The sequence below is a fragment of the Odontomachus brunneus genome, unplaced genomic scaffold (genome assembly GCF_010583005.1).
Source record: "Odontomachus brunneus isolate Ranch 3 - 2012 unplaced genomic scaffold, Obru_v1 Obru_scaffold_093, whole genome shotgun sequence".
Lineage (NCBI taxonomy): Eukaryota > Metazoa > Arthropoda > Insecta > Hymenoptera > Formicidae > Odontomachus > Odontomachus brunneus.
In genome coordinates, this window is record NW_022639543.1 from 1,404,823 (window position 1) to 1,410,161 (window position 5,339).

General features: G+C 36.1%; 1 protein-coding gene across 1 annotated transcript in view; it reads left to right on the forward strand.

The window, feature by feature from the left end:
* LOC116848370 (general transcriptional corepressor CYC8-like) overlaps window positions 1-5,339 on the forward strand; it is a 14,242-nt gene that overhangs the window by 688 nt on the left and 8,215 nt on the right. The gene's annotated exons all lie outside the window — the stretch shown is intronic.

Sequence of the window (5,339 nt, forward strand, 5' to 3'; positions counted from 1 at the left end):
AGAAAGAGAGAGAGAGAGAGAGAGAGAGAGAGAGAGAGAGAGAGAGAGAGAGAGAGAGCACTCAGCGCGAGCACTCGCGTCATCCGCGCGAAGCAATTTTGAAGTTGTTAGATTCGACGAGAGTGCTCAAATAAATTTTATTTCGTGATTAGACCGGTCTTTTTTTGACCTACCGGTTTACAATTGGTAGCGGGTTGGATAAATGGCTCTCAAACACGCAGTGTGCGCAACTTTCTTCAACTCGCTAGATAATTCGTATACGCATGAGTTCCCTCTCGCACTCGTATTAGAAATTCTCAGACTGCGGAAGCTTCGCTTTCGCATTCGTGTATACACAACACACTATAAACCAATGCCATATGGAGTGTATAATCCGATTCAATCCAAATTTTATGCGATGTCTTATCGAATAAAACAAAAGTGAAATATTCTTTAGTCCGATATTTGTGAAAACGGAAATTGCATTAAATATCTTACATTAAATTATTGTTATCAATTGTAGAAATGTGTGTATCTTGAGAAGCCGTCAAAGCCACATTTATCTAAGGAACACAGCGACAAAGAGATATTTTTGCAGAGAAATCTGGAAGAACTAATATACTTGCACGTTTAAATTCTAACTTGCTATTATAATAAATGTATCGCGAAATTATAACGTAATACCTAAGAGGATGCATAAGAAGTGAAAGACAAATTTTGCGAAAGTGGAGTAATGTCACTTCTTGCAACGATGTAGGCAGGCGAGTCTTATTCGAAGTTCCTAGATAAGAGTCTCATTCAATTAGTTGTAATGAGAGGCGATCTATATATGTATATATAGACTTTCCAAGTCATCAGCCGATTGTCGGTCGATTGATTTCCGGTGCTAAATCATTCACACTCCTGTAAGTTTAATGCGGTACGTAGTTTGCGGTGAGATGTTATATCATGTATTACAAACACGAATCTCCGTGTCTATTATAACAAATCAATCGTAATAGTTTTTTTTACGCCGTACGCACAGAAAAATATATATTCCATTCAAATATTACTTGTTTCAAATATTTCTTAAGTTTACACGGAGAGAATTTTTTTAGTAAAAATTATACTATTTTGCAATCGTGAAATAGATCACGTCATCTACATTTTCTCTTCAATATTACAAGATTTGTTTTATTACTTTTGTTTTTTTTATAACTTTACACTTTGTGTGGCAAGTAATACAAATGTGACATTTTTGCACAGTCAACGTGTTTTTTTACAACATTTCATCACATATTTGCATGCTTATCGTGTGATAGCGATGCTCTCATATACACACACACACACACGATGCTCCCATCTATTAAATTAATAGAAAGTTACATGTGATACCCGTTTTTTACACACAGTGACGTAACTCCTCGATTCCAGCATTTATCACTTCATTCTGTTTTACGAGTTTCTTCATTATCGTCGACATCGCTGCGAAATATCCTTAATAACGCGGCCTTTAGAAACGGCGATGTTATCAGATTTTCTCATCTCTTCCAAAGGTACCTACGTGAATGATAATCGCGCGAGAGACCGGAGGGTCTCTTTGCCTAATTTCCTGCTTGACACGCCGTCACAATGCCGACACAATAAGACATCTACGTCCCATGATCTCCCAGTTCCCCCGACGCGACACAAAAAAAGGCTAAGAAACGCATTTCTTTCTGATGTTATTGCGCATTATCGAGATCTTCCATATTGGCGTGATGAGCTTCTATCCACATCACGCCGCAGAATCTTGAACATTGCATAGTTTTCGTGTTGTCACTGGGACACATTCGCATAAAATATCTACACTGTAATCATCTGTTTCTTTATTTTGCAAAAGTATTAATTGTTGTTCTCACAGAATTTGTCTTAGTGCGTAATAAAGCAGATTCTATTACGTTTAATTGGAGTGTATCACGCGTTCTTTTATTCAATTTTATTAATTCGTCAATTGTGATTTTCTACATTTTAATATACATAATAATAGAGTATATGTAGACAGGAAGGTTGTTTATAATTTTTTTATATGAATTTCAAAACGCATCCGCCTTGTCTCCAATGGTTTTCTCCATTAGAAAACAAATTCTTCCATTATAGACAAGATTGATGTATTCCGAAATTCACACAAAATATCACGGACTCTCTTTGCTATGTAACTGTGATCGCGTTTAACGATCATGGATCTGTATAATTATATTTATACTTGTTGCTTTATCGTGATTGCGAATCGATAAACGTAATCGCACACGGACGATCGGCATATCGTTCTTCTCACGTTCGCGGAGGTTATTCGCTCACTTTGGACACAAGAACACTCGTGTAATATAGATCGATAATAGATCGTAGCTGACGATGCAAAAAATCTCACACGGCCTGGCTCGTGTCGCCGGCGATTGAGAAATCCACGTCGAACATAAACTGAGCGAGTGCACAATATCGCCTTTCTAACCGATACGTGGCCGGAGACTGCAGTTGCCAGCTGCAGCCAGTCTCTGCAGGTCGCGAGAACAGTCAAGACGAAAGCGGTAAAAGTAAAATTTACACGTCTGGAATAGCGTAACGTATAGCGAAGATGTATGGAATAGCGTATATCTTGTATTGCAAACATGAATCTCCGTGTCTATTATGACAAATCAATCGTAAACTTTTTTTGTACTGTACACACAGAAAAATACATATTCCATTCAATATTATTTGTTTCAAGTATTTCTTAAGTTTACACGGAGAGAATTTTTTTAGTAAAAATTATACAACTTTGCAACCGTGGATTGACATTCTATCGTAATTTATTTCCCTTTTATTCCATTTGCTACTCATATTTTAGGAACTAAAATGTACTATTAAAAAATTTGCGCTACTCATATTTTAGGAACTAAAATGTACTATTAAAAAATTTGCTATATTCCTAACGAAATTTACTATGTTCCTTAGCAAGATGGACTTTATTGACAAACTATCCTCTGATAACTAAAAATATAATAAAATTGAAAATTTATATAAAACAAACTTTTTGCGTGATTAAAGATATTCTCTACGTGGGTAAATTCTCAAATATCTTCAAAGTTTATCATAAGTATCAAATTTGTTCAAAATGTATTCTAAATCCTAGTAAGTTTAGCATTTCAATCAAAAATTAATTGAATTAAAACAAAAATTCAGTTTGTTTACCGTATAGAGTCAGATTAACATTTTCTTCGCGACAAAGATTTGTAATATTCTTGTAAAGAAGATAAATTCTTCTTTCGAGTATATGACAACGAGCTTCTCTCAAATTTGTAATAAATATATTTGAAGACTATTATCACAAAAATATCCTTTTTTGAAAATAACTATTATATGTAAAGAAAGGAATGGAAAATCTAAGTAATTTTCTTAGTAGTAAAACATTGTTCTATATATATATATATATATTTGATTTCAATATAGTTTGAACACCTTCTTCTTGATGCAGTTTGGAACGATGTCTCAATGAGATGTAACTTGTTTTTAATTAACTAATTCCTAGAAGTTAAATTGTGTCTGCTGTGTTCCGAACTGTATCTAACAAAAAAAAAAAAAAAAAAAAACAGCGCAAAAGCCGTTTGGAAACCGAGTATACTTTTCTGCACGCGATACGCGTGGGAATTTGAATATGGAAAAATGTGAACCGGAAACCTCGCGAGGTGCACTTCCCGAGGAGATGTGGGTGATACGATGGCCCGCGGCCGAGGCGGAAGTCTGCGCGCAACTCTCTAGACTGCGCTAGAACGGAAAGTGAAAATTGCTAGTGGCGATACGCTATAGTATGTTGGTTTAACGCCGCGTAATGTGCCAGTTCGGCACATGCGCCACACAGCCAGGATCCTTTTACAAACTTTGCGCGTTTATGCACTCTTGCTTATTGCTTAGTACGAAAATATCGCGCGGCCTTGAGAAATCTCGATCTCGATCTCGATTAGATCGCACGGGAGAGATTATTCGAGAGTGAAAGGTCGATGGCGTGGTTTCGCATTGTCCCGATTGCACCACTAATTTTACCTCTAATCCGATACTGCAGGACGGATTCGAGCTAATGCCGACGTGATTTTGAAAGACCTCCCGTTCGCTCGCCCGCAGTGCGATCTGGAACTTTTGTTTCGAGGTGATTACAAGGTATCAGTAGCTAAGACCTTTAAAAACGAATCAGCAAATTTGATTATTCGCTCATGTTTGAACTTAGTTCACAATCATCAATTTCTAAAGCGTTGTACTCTTCTCACGCACGAGGGCGGTGAGAAAATTAGGTATTCCGTGAGTATTCCGACGTTGCGCGAATATGTTTGAGATATCTCAGAGGAAGATAATTAATATCTCCGTGCGTAAGTTTATTAGTTGGAATACAGTGCAATTTATTAATTGGCAAACATTTTTCTCCGCCGACGATTGACGGTTGTACACATTAATCTTGCCGTAGTATCACACTCTCTAAAGCACAAGCAGTGCATTCTTTATTGAAATGTTATACTTGTAATTGATGTAATTGGTTGTAAGTGTAGTGTTGTAATTAGTAAAATTTCACTAGGAAAGGATTAGTTAATAGTAATGACTATTCTCATTATTTTGATGCATTTTGCAAACATAGACAGTGTTGTTATTTGCAAAGTGCATGGAGGCTGTTAATTACGTCGTCACAAACGCAGAAAGTTGAATTTGGTATAATTTATAACAAATTTGCATATTATAGATTTTGCAGTGAAATCTTATTTCCAATGGTAAAAATCACAGTAAGAAATAAAAAAACAGAGTAGTATAGTGAAAGTTGATTTTCACTGAAAATCAACGAATATTTATTGATTATCAGTGAAATATCTCCCTTGATTTAATCAGAAACATTTTTACTGATTCACTTTAAGAGAGTAATGTTTCCATCCTCGATTCGGGCAATATCCGATGCACGATATGTATATATATATATATATATATATACAACCACCTTAACTCGTAACTTTGTTTTAAATTTTAAACATAAATTAATAATTAATTAATTATCAAATTAATTATTAAATAATATTGCAACAATAATTTACATTTTTGCAGTGTATAGCGCAGGCGCGAACTTCGTCAAGCATAAATTAGGTAATAAGATTTGTTAATCGCACAAGCAAGCGCGCGCTCACGTGGAATAGTGAGGATGTTACTTAACCATGCCTTCTATCTAAGGACGCGCACGTAGCGTTACTCAACGCGGGAAAAATTACTCACATCCGCGGAATCTCATGGATTAACAAAGGAAAGAAAGTTGACCGTGCGGGCTGGCTGTGCGCTTTCCTCTGTCTGTCTCTCTCTCTCTCTCTCTCTCTCTCTCTCTCTCTCTCTCTCTC